The sequence below is a fragment of the Petromyzon marinus genome, unplaced genomic scaffold, assembly GCF_048934315.1.
Source record: "Petromyzon marinus isolate PM22_M1 ecotype Great Lakes invasive population unplaced genomic scaffold, UKy_Petmar_22M1.pri1.0 PM_G_Scaffold_36, whole genome shotgun sequence".
In the NCBI taxonomy this organism is placed as follows: Eukaryota; Metazoa; Chordata; class Hyperoartia; order Petromyzontiformes; family Petromyzontidae; genus Petromyzon; species Petromyzon marinus.
Window position 1 is genome coordinate 1,787,961 of NW_027422939.1, and position 19,680 is coordinate 1,807,640.

General features: G+C 51.8%; 1 protein-coding gene and 1 long non-coding RNA gene across 4 annotated transcripts in view; one reads left to right on the forward strand and one right to left on the reverse strand.

Annotated features, from left to right (window-relative positions):
* LOC142915883 (uncharacterized) overlaps nucleotides 1–10,001 on the reverse strand; it is a 52,039-nt gene extending 42,038 nt beyond the window's left edge. The window contains exons 1-2 of one of the 2 annotated variants that reach the window (XM_076061522.1): nucleotides 9,836–10,001; nucleotides 7,047–7,204 (exon numbers count right to left, since the gene is read on the reverse strand). The gene's annotated coding sequence lies outside the window, so the exon portion shown is untranslated. The remainder of the gene's footprint in view (nucleotides 1–7,046; nucleotides 7,205–9,835) is intronic. The other variant, XM_076061521.1, reaches the window with a different exon arrangement.
* A 463-nt stretch (nucleotides 10,002–10,464) lies between these two features.
* Nucleotides 10,465–17,350, forward strand: LOC142915884 (uncharacterized). Of its 2 annotated transcripts, XR_012936143.1 has the most exons (4): nucleotides 10,465–10,635; nucleotides 13,556–13,687; nucleotides 14,018–14,210; nucleotides 16,625–17,350. It is a non-coding gene; the product is annotated as an uncharacterized LOC142915884 (long non-coding RNA). The 2 variants fall into 2 exon arrangements; XR_012936142.1 differs by lacking the exon at nucleotides 16,625–17,350 and having other exon boundaries at nucleotides 10,467–10,635; nucleotides 14,018–14,372.
* The last annotated feature ends 2,330 nt before the right edge of the window (nucleotides 17,351–19,680 follow it).

Genomic DNA, 19,680 nt, shown 5'->3' on the forward strand with positions numbered 1-19,680 from the left:
CTCACACAGAGACCCATAGACTCATCACACAGAGACCCATAGACTCACCACACAGAGACCCATAGACTCATCACACAGAGACCCACAGACTACTCACACAGAGACCCACAGACTCATCACACAGAGACCCATAGACTCACCACACAGAGACCCATAGACTCACCACACAGAGACCCATAGACTCATCACACAGAGACCCATAGACTACTCACACAGAGACCCATAGACTCACCACACAGAGACCCATAGACTCAACACACAGAGATCCACAGACTCACACAGAGACTATTAGACTCACACAGAGACCCATAGACTCATCACACAGACACCCATAGACTACTCACACAGAGACCCATAGACTACTCACACAGATACCCATAGACTCACACAAAGACCCATAGACTACTCACACAAAGTCCCAAAAACTCACACAGAGACCCATAGACTACTCACACAGAGATCCACAGACTCACACAGAGACCCATAGACTACTCACACAGAGACCCAGACTCACACAGAGACCCATAGACTCACACAAAGACCCATAGACTACTCACACAAAGACCCATAAACTCACACAGAGACCCACTGACTCACACAGAGACCCACAGACTACTCACACAGAGAAAATTAGACTCACACAGAGACCCATAGACTACTCACACAGAGACCCACAGACTACTCACACAGAGACCCATAGACTACTCACACAGAGACCCATAGACTACTCACACAGATACCCATAGACTCACACAAAGACCCATAGACTACTCACACAAAGTCCCAAAAACTCACACAGAGACCCATAGACTACTCACACAGAGATCCACAGACTCACACAGAGACCCATAGACTACTCACACAGAGACCCAGACTCACACAGAGACCCATAGACTCACACAAAGACCCATAGACTACTCACACAAAGACCCATAAACTCACACAGAGACCCACTGACTCACACAGAGACCCACAGACTACTCACACAGAGAAAATTAGACTCACACAGAGACCCATAGACTACTCACACAGAGACCCACAGACTACTCACACAGAGACCCATAGACTACTCACACAGAGACCCATAGACTACTCACACAGAGACCCATAGACTACTCACACAGAGACCCATAGACTACGCACACAGAGACCCATAGACTCACCACACAGAGATCCACAGACTCACACAGAGACCCATAGACTACGCACACAGAGATCCACAGACTCACACAGAGACCCACTGACTTGCATAGAGACCCATTGACTCACACAGAGACCCATAGACTACTCACACAAAGATCCACAGACTCACACAGAGAAAATTAGACTCACACAGATACCCGTAGACTCACACAAAGACCCATAGACTACTCACACCAAGTCCCATAAACTCACACAGAGACCCATAGACTACTCACACAGAGATCCAAAGACTCACACAGAGATTATTAGACTCACACAGAGAAAATTAGACTCACACAGAGAAAATTAGACTCACACAGAGACCCATTGACTCGCATAGAGACCCATAGACTCACACAAAGACCCATAGACTACTCACACAGAGACCCATAGACTACTCACACAGAGATCCACAGACTCGCACAGAGAAAATTAGACTCACACAGAGACCCACTGACTCACACAGAGACCCATTGACTAACACAGATACCCATAGACTCACACAAAGACCCATAGACTAATGACACAAAGTCCCATAAACTCACACAGAGACCCATAGACTACTCACACAGAGACCCATAAACTCACACAGAGACCCATAGACTACTCACACAAAGACCCATAAACTCACACAGAGACCCATAGACTACTCACACAAAGACCCATAGACTACTCACACAGAGACCCACTGACTCACACAAAGACCCATAGACTACTCACACAAAGTCCCAAAAACTCACACAGAGACCCATAGACTACTCACACAGAGATCCACAGACTCACACAGAGACCCATAGACTCACCACACAGAGACCAATAGACTACTCACACAGAGACCCATAGACTACTCACACAGAGACTCATAGACTACTCACACAGAGACCCATAGACTACTCACACAGAGACCCATAGACTACTCACACAGAGACCCATAGACTCACCACACAGAGATCCATAGACTCACCACACAGAGACCCATAGACTCACCACATAGAGACCCATAGACTCACCACACAGAGACCCATAGACTCACCACGCAGAGACCCATAGACTACTCACACAGAGACCCACAGACTACTCACACAGAGACCCATAGACTCACCACACAGAGACCCATAGACTCACCACACAGAGACCCATAGACTTCTCACACAGAGACCCACAGACTACTCACACAGAGACCCATAGACTCACCACACAAAGACCCATAGACTCGTCACACAGAGACCCATAGACTCACCACACAGAGACCCATAGACTCACCACACAGACACCCATAGACTCACCACACAGAGACCCATAGACTCACCACACAGAGACCCCTAGACTACTCACACAGACACCCATAGACTACTCACACAGAGACTCATAGACTACTCACACAGAGACCCATAGACTACTCACACAGAGACCCATAGACTCACCACACAGAGACCCATAGACTACTCACACAGAGACCCATAGACTCACCACACAGAGACCCATAGACTACTCACACAGAGACCCATAGACTACTCACACAGAGACCCATAGACTACTCACACAGAGACCCATAGACTACTCACACAGAGACCCATAGACTACGCACACAGAGACCCATAGACTCACCACACAGAGATCCACAGACTCACACAGAGACCCATAGACTACGCACACAGAGATCCACAGACTCACACAGAGACCCACTGACTCGCATAGAGACCCATTGACTCACACAGAGACCCATAGACTACTCACACAAAGATCCACAGACTCACACAGAGAAAATTAGACTCACACAGATACCCGTAGACTCACACAAAGACCCATAGACTACTCACACCAAGTCCCATAAACTCACACAGAGACCCATAGACTACTCACACAGAGATCCAAAGACTCACACAGAGATTATTAGACTCACACAGAGAAAATTAGACTCACACAGAGAAAATTAGACTCACACAGAGACCCATTGACTCGCATAGAGACCCATAGACTCACACAAAGACCCATAGACTACTCACACAGAGACCCATAGACTACTCACACAGAGATCCACAGACTCGCACAGAGAAAATTAGACTCACACAGAGACCCACTGACTCACACAGAGACCCATTGACTAACACAGATACCCATAGACTCACACAAAGACCCATAGACTAATGACACAAAGTCCCATAAACTCACACAGAGACCCATAGACTACTCACACAGAGACCCATAAACTCACACAGAGACCCATAGACTACTCACACAAAGACCCATAAACTCACACAGAAACCCATAGACTACTCACACAAAGACCCATAGACTACTCACACAGAGACCCACTGACTCACACAAAGACCCATAGACTACTCACACAAAGTCCCAAAAACTCACACAGAGACCCATAGACTACTCACACAGAGATCCACAGACTCACACAGAGACCCATAGACTCACCACACAGAGACCAATAGACTACTCACACAGAGACCCATAGACTACTCACACAGAGACTCATAGACTACTCACACAGAGACCCATAGACTACTCACACAGAGACCCATAGACTACTCACACAGAGACCCATAGACTCACCACACAGAGATCCATAGACTCACCACACAGAGACCCATAGACTCACCACATAGAGACCCATAGACTCACCACACAGAGACCCATAGACTCACCACGCAGAGACCCATAGACTACTCACACAGAGACCCACAGACTACTCACACAGAGACCCATAGATTCACCACACAGAGACCCATAGACTCACCACACAGAGACCCATAGACTACTCACACAGAGACCCACAGACTACTCACACAGAGACCCATAGACTCACCACACAGAGACCCATAGACTCGTCACACAGAGACCCATAGACTCACCACACAGAGACCCATAGACTCACCACACAGACACCCATAGACTCACCACACAGAGACCCATAGACTCACCACACAGAGACCCCTAGACTACTCACACAGACACCCATAGACTACTCACACAGAGACTCATAGACTACTCACACAGAGACCCATAGACTACTCACACAGAGACCCATAGACTCACCACACAGAGACCCATAGACTACTTACACAGAGACCCATAGACTCACCACACAGAGACCCATAGACTACTCACACAGAGACCCATAGACTACTCACACAGAGACCCATAGACTCACCACACAGAGACCCATAGACTCACCACACAGAGACCCACAGACTACTCACACAGAGACCCATAGACTCATCACACAGAGACCCATAGACTCACCACACAGAGACCCATAGACTCATCACACAGAGACCCACAGACTACTCACACAGAGACCCACAGACTCATCACACAGAGACCCATAGACTCACCACACAGAGACCCATAGACTCATCACACAGAGACCCACAGACTACTCACACAGAGACCCACAGACTACTCACACAGAGACCCATAGACTCATCACACAGAGACCCATAGACTCACCACACAGAGACCCATAGACTCATCACACAGAGACCCATAGACTACTCACACAGAGATCCATAGACTCACCACACAGAGACCCATAGACTCACCACACAGAGATCCACAGACTCACACAGAGACTATTAGACTCACACAGAGACCCATAGACTCATCACACAGACACCCATAGACTACTCACACAGAGACCCATAGACTACTCACACAGATACCCATAGACTCACACAAAGACCCATAGACTACTCACACAAAGTCCCAAAAACTCACACAGAGACCCATAGACTACTCACACAGAGATCCACAGACTCACACAGAGACCCATAGACTACTCACACAGAGACCCAGACTCACACAGAGACCCATAGACTCACACAAAGACCCATAGACTACTCACACAAAGACCCATAAACTCACACAGAGACCCACTGACTCACACAGAGACCCACAGACTACTCACACAGAGAAAATTAGACTCACACAGAGACCCATAGACTACTCACACAGAGACCCACAGACTACTCACACAGAGACCCATAGACTACTCACACAGAGACCCATAGACTACTCACACAGAGACCCATAGACTACTCACACAGAGACCCATAGACTACACACACAGAGACCCATAGACTCACCACACAGAGATCCACAGACTCACACAGAGACCCATAGACTACGTACACAGAGATCCACAGACTCACACAGAGACCCACTGACTCGCATAGAGACCCATTGACTCACACAGAGACCCATAGACTACTCACACAAAGATCCACAGACTCACACAGAGAAAATTAGACTCACACAGATACCCGTAGACTCACACAAAGACCCATAGACTACTCACACAAAGTCCCATAAACTCACACAGAGACCCATAGACTACTCACACAGAGACCCAGACTCACACAGAGACCCATAGACTCACACAAAGACCCATAGACTACTCACACAAAGACCCATAAACTCACACAGAGACCCACTGACTCACACAGAGACCCACAGACTACTCACACAGAGAAAATTAGACTCACACAGAGACCCATAGACTACTCACACAGAGACCCACAGACTACTCACACAGAGACCCATAGACTACTCACACAGAGACCCATAGACTACTCACACAGAGACCCATAGACTACTCACACAGAGACCCATAGACTACACACACAGAGACCCATAGACTCACCACACAGAGATCCACAGACTCACACAGAGACCCATAGACTACGCACACAGAGATCCACAGACTCACACAGAGACCCACTGACTCGCATAGAGACCCATTGACTCACACAGAGACCCATAGACTACTCACACAAAGATCCACAGACTCACACAGAGAAAATTAGACTCACACAGATACCCGTAGACTCACACAAAGACCCATAGACTACTCACACAAAGTCCCATAAACTCACACAGAGACCCATAGACTACTCACACAGAGATCCACAGACTCACACAGAGATTATTAGACTCACACAGAGAAAATTAGACTCACACAGAGAAAATTAGACTCACACAGAGACCCATTGACTCGCATAGAGACCCATAGACTCACACAAAGACCCATAGACTAATGACACAAAGTCCCATAAACTCACACAGAGACCCATAGACTACTCACACAGAGACCCATAAACTCACACAGAGACCCATAGACTACTCACACAAAGACCCATAAACTCACACAGAGACCCATAGACTACTCACACAAAGACCCATAGACTACTCACACAGAGACCCACTGACTCACACAAAGACCCATAGACTACTCACACAAAGTCCCAAAAACTCACACAGAGACCCATAGACTACTCACACAGAGATCCACAGACTCACACAGAGACCCATAGACTACTCACACAGAGACCCAGACTCACACAGAGACCCACAGACTCACACAGAGACCCACTGACTCACACAGAGACCCACTGACTCGCATAGAGACCCATAGACTCACACAAAGACCCATAGACTACTCACACAAAGACCCATAAACTCACACAGAGACCCACTGACTCACACAGAGACCCACAGACTACTCACACAGAGAAAATTAGACTCACACAGAGACCCATAGACTACTCACACAGAGACCCACAGACTACTCACACAGAGACCCATTGACTCACACAGAGACCCACAGACTACTCACACAGAGAAAATTAGACTCACACAGAGACCCATAGACTACTCACACAGAGACCCATTGACTCACACAAAGACCCATAGACTACTCACACAAAGACCCATAGACTACTCACACAAAGTCCCATAAACTCACACAGAGACCCATAGACTACTCACACAGAGACCCATAGACTACTCACACAGAGACCCATAGACTCACACAGAGACCCACAGACTCACATAGAGACCCAGTGACTCACACAGAGACCCGTAGAGTATCTTCTTTGGTTCTTTCGGTATTAAAGTCACCACCACCACGTAGAATGAGAATGATAAAATAATAAAATAAAACACAATAAAATTCTCACGACGTTTCGGCCACGACACAAGCGGCCTTCTTCAGGTGAAAGGAACAAACCTGTCGGGACGACAGAGCTTCAATTAATGACGGAGCTTCAATAATGAAGCCCTTAGCACAGACTGACGTTGTGACACGTGGTGCACGTGGTGTCTGTGTGTGTGTCTGTGTGTCTGTGTGTGTCTGTGTGTGTGTGTCTGTGTGTCTGTGTGTGTGTCTGTGTGTGTGTCTGTCTGTGTGTGTGTCTGTGTGTGTGTGTCTGTCTGTGTGTGTGTCTGTGTGTGTGTGTCTGTCTGTGTGTGTGTCTGTCTGTGTGTGTGTGTGTCTGTGTGTCTGTGTGTGTGTGTCTGTCTGTGTGTGTCTGTCTGTGTGTGTGTCTGTGTGTGTGTCTGTGTGTGTATGTGTGTGTGTCTGTGTGTGTGTGTGTGTCTGTGTGTGTGTCTGTGTGTGTGTCTGTCTGTGTGTGTGTCTGTGTCTGTGTGTGTGTCTGTGTGTGTGTGTCTGTGTGTGTATGTGTGTGTGTCTGTGTGTGTGTGTGTCTGTGTGTGTGTCTGTCTGTATGTGTGTCTGTCTGTGTGTGTGTCTGTGTGTGTGTGTCTGTGTGTGTCTGTGTGTGTGTCTGTCTGTGTGTGTGTCTGTCTGTGTGTGTGTCTGTGTGTGTGTGTCTGTGTGTCTGTCTGTGTGTCTGTGTGTATGTGTCTGTCTGTGTGTCTGTGTCTGTGTGTGTGTCTGTGTGTCTGTCTGTGTGTCTGTGTGTATGTGTCTGTCTGTGTGTCTGTGTGTGTGTGTCTGTGTGTCTGTGTATGTGACTGTGTGTGTGTGACTGTGTGTGTACTGTGTGTGGGGAGCGATAGTGTAGCGGTTAGCGCTACGCTGCGCTATGAACCTGGCGACCCGGGTTCGATTCCCGCTCACGGCCAACACCAGTGACGATTATCTGAACCGGTCCCGGGCCTCCCCTAGGTCGACTCAGCCTCAAATGAGTACCTGGTGCGGTGTGTAAACATCGCGACTGGGGAGACAAAGGCGGTCGGGCGTGGTGCTGGCCACCCACCCCCTCGTGTACCGTTCCGGCCTTCATAGGTGCTCGCTAACAGCACTTGCCCCTACAGTCTGTTAAGGCTATATGGGGGATCTTTGTCTTTGTTTGTGTGTCTGTGTGTGTGTCTGTGTGTCTGTGTATGTGTGAAGAGCGGTGGGACAGCGGTCAGTGCGCGCGCGCAATTAATTAATTATTAATTATTGATCTATTCGGCCGCCGTTGGCTTGTTGACACAAGGGCTTAGTAGGAGTTTTTAATTAACTCTGAGCAGCCGTCAGTCAAACCATTACGTCATCCGCGCGGTTAAAGCGCGAGTGGGGGGATGACGTCATTGACCCTCCCCCCCCCAAATGGCGGGTGGGGGGGAGGGCATCGGCCCCCACCTAATGGGGAGTGGCGAGTGGGGCATTAGCCCCCACTCACTCACCCATCCACTCACCCCCTCACTCACCCCCTCACCAACCCCCTCACTCACCCCTCACCAACCCCCCCACTCACTCACCCATCCACTCACTCACCCCCTCACTAAACCCCCTCACTCACCCACCCCCTCACTCACTCACCCCCTCACCAACCCCCTCACTCACTCACTCACCCCCTCACTCACTCACTCACCCCCTCACTCACCCCCTCACTCACCCCCTCACCAACCCCCTCACTCACCCCCTCACTCACTCACCCCCTCACTAAACCCCTCACTCACCCACCCCCTCACTCACTCACCCCCTCACCCACCCCCTCACTCACCCCCTCACCAACCCCCTCACTCACTCACCCCTTCACCAACCCCCTCACTCACCCCCTCACTCACCCCCTCACCAACCCCCTCACTCACCCCCTCACTCACCCCCTCACCAACCCCCTCACTCACTCACCCCCTCACCAACCCCCTCACTCACCTACCCCCTCACCTACTCACCCCCTCATTCATCCCCTCACCAACCCCCTCACTCACCCCCTCACTCACCCCCTCACTCACTCACCCCCTCACTCACCCCCTCACTCACTCACCCCTTCACCAACCCCCTCACCCCCTCACTCACCCCCTCACCAATCCCCTCACTCACTCACCCCCTCACCAACCGCCTTACTCACCCCCTCACTCACCCACCCCTCACTCACCCCCTCACTCACCCCCTCACCAATCCCCTCACTCACTCACCCCCTCACCAACCCCCTTACTCACCCCCTCACTCACCCCCTCACCAATCCCCTCACTCACTCACCCCCTCACCAACCCCCTTACTCACCCCCTCACTCACCCACCCCTCACTCACCCCCTCACTCACCCCCTCACCAATCCCCTCACTCACTCACCCCCTCACCAACCCCCTCACTCACCCCCTCACCAACCCCCTCAGTCACCCCCTCACTCACTCACCCCCTCACTCACCCCCTCACCAATCCCCTCACTCACTCACCCCCTCACCAACCCCCTCACCAACCCCCTCACTCACCCCCTCACCAACCCCCTCACTCACCCCCTCACCAACCCCCTCAGTCACCCCCTCACTCATCCCCTCACTCACCCCCTCACCAACCCCCTCACTCACCCCCTCACCAACCCCCTCAGTCACCCCCTCACTCACCCCCTCACTCACCCCCTCACCCCCTCACTCACCCCCTCACCCCCCCACCCACCCACTCACCGTCGTGGTGTGTTTATACACTAAACAATGTCCTCGTGTGGAGTGAGTGCAGGAGGTCCGACGTTTCGTGCCGCTAACACGGACAGGCGACTGCGCGCGGCTGTGATCACGTGACGCATTCGCAGGGCGGAAGAGTCTTCCGGAAGATGTCCCGCGCCACGCGTGAGACGGCCGGAAGAGTCTTCCGGAAGATGTCGCGCGCCACGCTTGAGACGGCCGGAAGAGTCTTCCGGAAGATGTCCCGCGCCACTGCTTGAGACGGGCCGGAAGATTCTTCCGGAAGATGTCGCTCACCACGCGTGAGACGGCCGGAAGAGTCTTCCGGAAGATGTTCCGCGCCACGCTTGAGACGGCCGGCAGAGTCTTCCGGAAGATGTCCCGCGCCACGCTTGAGACTGGCCGGAAGAGTCTTCCGGAAGATGTCCCGCGCCACGCGTGAAACGGCCGGAAGAGTCTTCCGGAAGATGTCCCGCGCCACGCTTGAGACTGGCCGGAAGAGTCTTCCGGAAGATGTCCCGCGCCACGCTTGAGACTGGCCGGAAGAGTCTTCCGGAAGATGTCCCGCGCCACGCTTGAGACGGCCGGAAGAGTCTTCCGGAAGATGTCCCGCGCCATGCTTAAGACGGCCGGAAGAGTCTTCCGGAAGATGTCCCGCGAGTCTTGAAGGGCACGTGACACGTGAGACAATCAACCCGCTGGGAGGTGTAACAGCAACGATAACAACAGCAGAAACAACAACAGCAGCAGTAGAGGCGCCGTTCCACGTGTGCACACCCAAGGACAAAGACGCCTCGCTGGGGGTGAGTGTGGGGGCCGAGTGGGTCACCCACGTGGATAGAGCCTGGGGCGGGCCTAGAACTGGTCGGTGACTGTGTGTGTGGTGTGTGTGGTGTGATGTGTGTGGTGTGTGTGTGGTGTGTGTGTGGTGTGTGTGTGACTGTGTGTGTGGTGTGTGTGTGTGGTGTGTGTGTGGTGTGTGTGACTGTGTGTGGTGTGTGTGTGGTGTGTGTGACTGTGTATGGTGTGTGTGTGTGGTGTGTGTGTAGTGTGTGTGTGTGGTGTGTGTGTGGTGTGTGGTGTGTGTGTGTGATGTGTCTGTGGTGTGTGTGTGATGTGTGTGTGGTGTGTGGTGTGTGTGTGGTGTGTGTGTGACTGTGTGTGTGTGTGTGGTCTGTGTGTGTGGTGTGTGTGGTCTGTGTGTGTGGTGTGTGTGTGGTGTGTGTGTGGTGTCTGTGAGTGTGTGGTGTCTGTGTGTGGTGTGTGTGTGGTGTATGTGTGGGGTGTGTGTGTGACTGTGTGTGTGGTGTGTGTGACTGTGTGGTGTGTGTGTGGTGTCTGTGTGTGTGGTGTGTGTGGTGTGTGTGTGATGTGACTGTGTGTGTGGTGTGTGTGTGTGATGTGTGTGACTGTGTGTGGTGTGTGGTGTGTGTGTGGTGTGTATGTGTGATGTGTCTGTGGTGTGTGTGTGATGTGTGTGACTGTGTGTGTGGTGTGTGACTGTGTGTGTGGTGTGTGTGACTGTGTGTGTGGCGTGTGACTGTGTGTGTGTGGTGTGTGACTGTGTGTGGTGTGTGTGATGTGTCTGTGGTGTGTGTGACTGTGTGTGGTGTGTGACTGTGTGTGGTGTGTGTGTGATGTGTGACTGTGTATGTGGTGTGTAACTGTGTGTGATGTTTCTGTGGTGTGTGTGGTGTGTGTGGTGTGTGTGATGTGTCTGTGGTGTGTGTGACTGTGTGTGTGTGGTGTGTGACTGTGTGTGTGTGGTGTGTGACTGTGTGTGGTGTGTGTGTGGTGTGTGTCTGACTGTGTGTGGTGTGTGACTGTGTGTGGGTCTGCCCCGTGACCTCCTGCCAGCGGGCATTCGACACTTCACGTGGCCTCAGGGTGCACATAGCCTGGCACAAGCGTCGTGGTGACGTCACCGCCACTTAGTGGCGAATGGCGGTTGTTGTTGTTGTTGTGGTGTGTGACTGTGTGTGTGGTGTGTGTCTGCGTTTTATTGATGGTTTCGCTCGAATAGTTGGTCAACACAGCAGCTGATAATGCAAATGATAGTTATAATTCGCATTTAATAATCCGTGGCTTAGCTGATGTGAGTGGAGTTTGTGTGATCTCCCCCTGTTCTACAGATGAGTGAGTGGAGTTTGTGTGATTCTCCCCCTGTTCTACAGAGTGAGTGAGTGGAGTTTGTGTGATCTCCCCCTGTTATACAGAGTGGAGTTTGTGTGATCTCCCCCTGTTCTACAGAGTGAGTGGAGTTTGTGTGATCTCCCCCTGTTCTACAGAGTGAGTGAGTGGAGTTTGTGTGATCTCCCCCTGTTCTACAGAGTGAGTGGAGTTTGTGTGATCTCCCCCTGTTCTACAGAGTGAGTGAGTGGAGTTTGTGTGATCTCCCCCTGTTCTACAGAGTGAGTGGAGTTTGTGTGATCTCCCCCTGTTCTACAGAGTGAGTGAGTGGAGTTTGTGTGATCTCCCCCTGTTCTACAGATGAGTGAGTGGAGTTTGTATGATCTCCCCCTGTTCTATAGATGAGTGAATGGAGTTTGTATGATCTCCCCCTGTTCTACAGATGAGTGAGTGGAGTTTGTATGATCTCCCCCTGTTCTACAGATGAGTGAATGGAGTTTGTATGATCTCCCCCTGTTCTACAGATGAGTGAGTGGAGTTTGTGTGATCTACCCCTGTTCTACAGATGAGTGACTGGAGTTTGTGTGATCTCCCCCTGTTCTACAGAGTGAGTGAGTGGAGTTTGTGTGATCTCGCCCTGTTCTGCAGAGTGAGTGAGTGGAGTTTGTGTGATCTCCCCCTGTTCTACAGATGAGTGACTGGAGTTTGTGTGATCTCCCCCTGTTCTACAGATGAGTGAGTGGAGTTTGTGTGATCTCCCCCTGTTCTACAGATGAGTGAGTGGAGTTTGTGTGATCTCCCCCTGGTCTACAGATGAGTGAGTGGAGTTTGTGTGATCTCCCCCTGTTCTACAGATGAGTGAGTAGAGTTTGTGTGATCTCCCCCTGTTCTACAGAGTGAGTGAGTGGAGTTTGTGTGATCTCCCCCTGTTCTACAGAGTGAGTGGAGTTTGTGTGATCTCCCCCTGTTCTACAGATGAGTGAGTGGAGTTTGTGTGATCTCCCCCTGTTCTACAGATGAGTGAGTGGAGTTTGTGTGATCTCCCCCTGTTCTTCAGATGAGTGCGTGGAGTTTGTGTGATCTCCCCCTGTTCTACAGATGAGTGAGTGGAGTTTGTGTGATCTCCCCCTGTTCTGCAGATGAGTGACTGGAGTTTGTGTGATCTCCCCCTGTTCTACAGATGAGTGAGTGGAGATTGTGTGATCTCCCCCTGTTCTACAGATGAGTGGAGTTTGTGTGATCTCCCCCTGTCCTACAGATGAGTGAGTGGAGTTTGTGTGATCTCCCCCTATTCTACAGATGAGTGAGTGGAGTTTGTGTGATCTCCCCCTGTTCTACAGATGAGTGAGTGGAGTTTGTGTGATCTCCCCCTGTTCTACAGAGTGAGTGAATGGAGTTTGTATAATCTCCCCCTGTTCTACAGATTGAGTGAGTGGAGTTTGTATGATCTCACTCTGTTCTACAAAGTGAGTGAGTGAGTGGAGTTTGTGTGATCTCCCCCTGTCCTACAGATGAGTGAGTGGAGTTTGTGTGATCTCCCCCTGTTCTACAGATGAGTGAGTGGAGTTTGTGTGATCTCCCCCTGTTCTACAGATGAGTGAGTGGAGTTTGTGTGGACCATCTTCAGAGTCAGTGGAGGAGGCTCGTGAAGGACGCTGCTACTGGGCAGTTTGAGGCAGTCGCCCTCCTGCAACAACGGAGTGCAGAGGAGCGGCAGCAGGCTCAGTGAGTCGACCCGTGGCACCTGGGTCTGTCCCTTGACCTCCTGCCAGCACCAGGCGTTCGACACTTCACGTGACCTTCAAGTGCACTTATAGCCGTGACTTAGAGCTTTTGTGACTGCAGGAATTCATATTCTTTGGGTCTTACGGTAAGTCACTTATCTACGTGACTTTACCGAAAGATCCAAAGAATATGCACGTAGCCTGCCGCTTGTTGTTGTTGATGGTGCTGATGGAGGTGACGGTGTTGGAGGTGATGGCGTTGGTGACGCTGATGGCGTTGGTGACGGTGTTAGAGGTGATGCTGACGGCGGTGATGGTTGTGACGTTACAGGTTTGCTCCCCGCACGGCCACCGTCGCTCGGGAACGAGGAGAGCGACCGAAGAGCTCCGATGGAGCGGGAAGGGAGAGGAGAGCGAGGAGGGAAAAGAAGTCAGGGCAGAGAGGAGGAGCCTCAAATTACGGAAGAGCAAGAAGGGAGAGATGACGGACATCAAGACGCCCAGAGGGGAGAGCGTGCAGTGAGGTGGGCCGAGGGCAAGAGGGAGGAGCAGAGGCAGGACGCGGACAGGGCCAGGTGGGAGCGAGAGGGGGCCAGAAGGAAAGTCGCGGGAGGGGTGGGTGGAGAGAGACAGGTCGAAGGCAGAGCGAGAGACACAGAGAGGAGAGACAGAGAGAGGAGGGATAGAGAGGCGGGGGAGATGGGGGGGAGAGGCAGGGACGATGGGGGAGGGATGGGGCAAGGCCGGAGAGATCAGAGGGATATACACATAAAAATGCCATTGAGATTATAGATCGAGTCTTATCGGACTTGCCACGTGGGAGATGATGTGAGGGGTACGGAAGGAGGACAAATTTGTAAGGGGTAGATTCACAAAGAGACCCATAGATTAGCATCCTCATCTAGCCACTCACTTGTCCGCTCACCAACTCACCCGGCGACTCACCCACTGACTCATCCACCCATTCACTCATCCACCCACCCACTCACCCAACAACTTACCCACCCACCCACTCACCCAGACACTCAACCACCCATATATCATGTTGGGTATTTTATATCAAATGTTTATTGTTTTGGCCATTAAACGTCAGTGTCGTAGTGGTCGCCCAGCATGAGTTATAATCCTGGACAGCCGGCATCACAAACCCCTCCACCACCACCACCACCGATGTGTTCCTCGTGGAAACAAATCTGAAATTAATTTCGCATTCCTCAGGTCGTGCGAGATTAAATCAAACGGAAGGGCTTCACAGCCGAGGCAAGGTGAAAGGGGTTCACTGCCTCGCGACGCAGTATCGTCCGCTCGCTTTGCTCGTCAATACCGAAGAAACGACGCACGGCCGTGATCTTTTGGAAAGCGTCTGTGGTGTGATCGCAGTCAAAGCAGTCATAATGGGCAGTCGATCGTCAGGACGCACGTGTGGTGGTGGTGGGGTAAAGTGTGGGCACTCTCGCCTATTTCAACAAGCAGATGGATAGCTTGGAAGTGTAGGGCCCAGATGCCCCTCGAGAGGAGCTCACCGCAGCATCTTCTGTTGGAGGTCCGTCCCACCCGGGGGGCCGTGGCACAAGCGACACGTTGCAGAGCTGCGCCTTTGCCTTTGTCTCACGACGCGTTGCAGATGAGCTGTGGCAACTGCGGTGGCTGTCGCACTCAAATTTGAACCCCGTGGGGCCGGAGTTACATTCGTCAGCGCCCCTGTCGCCCCCTGGTGGACGAACCGCGCCTGGCTGCCGTCCGTCCCGAGTTTTGAGGATCTTTCTGAGAGTGGGTCATTTTTCCTGAATCGTGCGAAATCCGAGCAATTCCGAAATTCCATTCTCGCGCGCGACGGCACCAGCGATGTGCTCAGCAGCTAAATGCCGACGCTGAGGCTTGCTGGTCTTCGCGAGAGGGCTTCAGGAGAGAGGTGGTTTAGTTTTGATATTTCTCCTGCGTTGAAGGGGCGCAGACCACAGCGGTTTACTGTGTGGTCCGTAGTTTAGAGTGCATGGCCACAATAACAAATACACGTCTTCATTTGGTTCCCCATTGAGCTGTGCTTAGGCCGTCTGAGCATAAGTGACGTCTGTGGATGAAAATCGTTTGCTGCACTTGATGATGAACACAAACACTGTTGTGATTTAGATACAGGATAATTTTGAATTTCTCATCTAAACTGCTGCGCGAGGTTTGCGACGCTTTAGGTGCTAAGATAATTAAAACGTCGCCGTACCACCCCCAGACAGATGGGATGGTGGAGCGCCTGAATAGAACTCTGACCTCCATGCTCTGTCAGGCGATTGACGCGGCGCAAACGGACTGGGATTTGCATGTTCCGAGTGTACTAGCTGCATATAGGATGGCCCCTCATACTTCCACGGGATTTTCACCATTTTTTCTCATGTATGGGAGGCAGAATGTACCCCCTGTAGATGCCCAATTGGGTTTGCCACTGGCTAAGGGGAAATCCAAGTTGCCCAGAGCATGTGAAAATTACCCCGCAATGCATTTCCACGGCTCGGGAGGCGGCAAAATTTAACGCCGCCAAAGACAGGCGAAACAACGAACGTATTCTAGATTTGAAGCTTTCGTGACTGCAAGGATCCATACTCTTTGGTTCTATTCGGTAAAGTCACCACGCAGGTAAAAATACATGACTTTACCGAATAGAACCAAAGAGTAATGAACGTATTGCGGGGAAACGGGATCACGTGCTAGCATGGCCCATCGGTGACGGAGCATGGTTACGTTGCCTGCGGGTGCCGGTTGGTTACGTCCCCTAAGCTGCATCAGCCCCCCGGCAAGAGCCCGTGGAAGTGGCCGAGGTTAAGCGGCCGCAGTTTGCGCGTTTCCGGCTGGGTCTTCGCCGTTGGTTCGTCCGTCCGTCTCGGCCGAAGCCGTTTGTCCTGCCACGGATTGCCTCTTCCCCCGTCTCCGAAAATTGGTCCGCCAGCGTCCAGTGCGTCCGGCGAGCCGGGGATGGCGTGTGCGTTCAGACGGCGTGCGTCGGAAGGATCGCGCCGTGCCGCCCGTCGCATCGAAGCCTCGCCGGGACCGAGGGAGGTGGCTGCTGCCGCCGAGCCTGCTGCACCCGTGCCTCCTGCTGCACCCGTGCCTCCTGCTGCACCCGTGCCTCCTGCGTTGCACCCCGTGTGTCTCCGGCCGTTCTCGTGGCACGCGCACCGCCCGAGCAGGGGCGGAAGACCCGTCCCCCGTCAACGGAACTCGGCGTCGCGAACTCGGTCCAAACGCTTGCGATTCCGTTGATTCCTGATTCTGGGTATTTGCTCGGGAATGGCGGAGAGGTTGTGGTTGTTGTTGTTGTTGTTCAGTTCTGGCCGAGGTTAACTCGGTCCAAATGCTTGCGATTCCGTTGATTCCATATTCTGGGTATTGGTCGGGGAATGGCGGAGAGGTTGTGGTTGTTGTTGTTGTTGTTCAGTTCTGGTCGAGGTTAACTCGGTCCAAATGCTTGCGATTCCGTTGATTCCATATTCTGGGTATTGGTCGGGAATGGCGGAGAGGTTGTGGTTGTTGTTCAGTTCTGTTCTGTTCGTTTTCCTAAGTCTTGTTCCCTTTCGTAAATGTTCCCTTCGCTCCTTGTTCCCTCGTCTTTAGGTGTTGTTCCTGCGGATTGTTCTGCCTTTTTAAGGAAAATAACTGGAGTCCTGCTTTTATAGATATTGTTGTTGTTGTTATCCTGCACATGGGCGCACTTACCTGTTATTTGAGTATTAGCCAGGAAAATTTCGATTTAAACCTTTCGTGACTGTAAGGATTCATCTTCTTTGGTTCTTTCAGTAAAGTCACCGCGTAGAATGAGAATAAAATAATAAAATAAAACAATAAAATTCTCACGACGTTTCGGCCACAACGCAGGTGGCCTTCTTCAGAGCTTCATTATTGAAGCTCCGTCATTTATTGTAGCTCTGTCGTCCCGACAGGTTTGTTCCTTTCACCTGAAGAAGGCCACTTGTGTTGTGGCCGAAACGTCGTGAGAATTTTATTGTTTTATTTTATTATTTTATTCTCATTCTACGTGGTGACTTTACCGAAAGAACCAAACAAGATATTAGCCAGGAAGGCTACATGTTTTTTTATTACGGGGGGGGGTGGGGGGGGTGATGTAATGACATGATGACACCTGTTGGTTAGAAAACGGAAGCACGGGTACAGGCACCGCTAAAGCAACATCCAATCCGAAAGGGAGAGGTATCTAGGCCAAGGGTAAATGGGCGGGGCTCGCCGGGAACCCTCTGGAAGGTTCCGCGATAGGGCGTGGCCAGAGGCGGAGCCTAGCCGCACCTTGCGGCGCCAGAAGCGGTGGGCGGAGGAGGACTCGGGGCTCGCGCGTGGAGCCTTGGGTCCCGGGCTGCGTCGCCGCTCGCCGTCGTCTCTCTCCGTCGTGTGGCCGCGCGCGGAAGATCTCCTGCGGGGGTTCCGTCGCCGCCCTTCCCGGCACGCCGCCGGCCAGCGGCGAAGCCGAGAGCGGACGGGTGGAACGGCGCCGCGTGACCGACCGTGCGTGTGGCCGGCGGAGACGCCGCGCTCAGAATGAGAAGATGAGGTTGGCCCGCGCTGTGCCGCGTGTTAATAAAAGAAGCACCCCCTCATTGCGTACGTACGTTGAACTTCTTACGCGCCGTACGTAGCCAACCGTGCTCATCGGAGGTGCTGGGGAAGGACGACAAACTGAACACACAAAGTCGTCAATCCTGATTTGAAGCTTTCGTGACTGCAGGGATCCACGCTCTTTGGTTCTTCCGGTAAAGTGACTGTGAAGACGGTCGCTTGTTGCTGCGATCGGAACGTCGTGATCTATTTTTGTTTTGTTTTTTTTACCGAAAGAACCAAAGGGTACGATAGGTAGTTCCGTAGTCAAATCTTCATTCAAAAGCGCATAGCTCCAGCGACTTAATGAATGTCAGAAGGAAGAGCGTTCCAGACGGCTGCTGGAGCGCATCTGAAAGCGCGCCACGCAGTGGCCGTCAAATCTTGACTTGAAGTCAAGATTGACGGCCGCTCTTTGGGTCTTTCGGTAAAGTCATCACGTGGGTAGGTAGAAAATAAAATAAATTAAATCACGTGACGTTTCGTTAGCAACACGACAAGCGTCCGTCATCAGGTGGGACAGCCACAGCAAGAGACAATTGCTGAAGTGGGCAAAAGGGTTGCCGTGACAAGAGGCTACGTAGGTAAGAGAGGGGGGAGAAGCCAGGGAGGAGAGATAGAGTGAGGGGGGAGGAGCTACTCAACTGACATCCCTACGAGAGAGAGAGGCTCTACCTTGGTAAACAACAACCACCAAAACGACCACCACCACTACAACGATGAGAATTTCTCACCTCGGATTTCAATGCAAGAGCGCAGGTGGCAGCAGGTAGTATGACGTAGTATGACGTCACTTCCCCCCGGCTCTCCCACTGAATAAATTATGTTAATGAGGCCGGCCCATATGTGGAGGGATGGGGGCGTGGGCGCTGAACCCGTCGCAATAAACTCGCGACGGCTTTAACGAACACATTATGTTAATGAGCCACCAGTCACTGGGCGTAGCTTTGCCCAAATAAGGATTGCCACTGGAACGATATCGGCGGTGACCCAAGCGGAGGTGACGTCACGCTCAAGAGCGTGGTGGACGGGGGAGGGTTGAATACCTTGGTGACATGACGTCTATTGTTTTTATATATCCTCGTGTTCAACAGAGTTAATAGACTTTACTTCAAACACAAATTTGACACTGTCACACACTGCCATGAGTAAACAGGTGGTGGTGTGACCAGAACCATGCCTGGCCACCTTCATCTGCTCAGCATTAATTCTTCCTCACTCCACCAAGTAATGAATCGAGGATCAATCAACATAGCCGAGGCTATCCGTGTCTCTGTCTCTCTCTCCCCGTGGTGAAGGTGTTCCCCTCCACACATTCAGAGTCAACAGCGGCACGCTTAGCGTCTTTGACCGATAGATACATTGACACACGTATTGTTTGTTCTTTCAGTAAAGTCA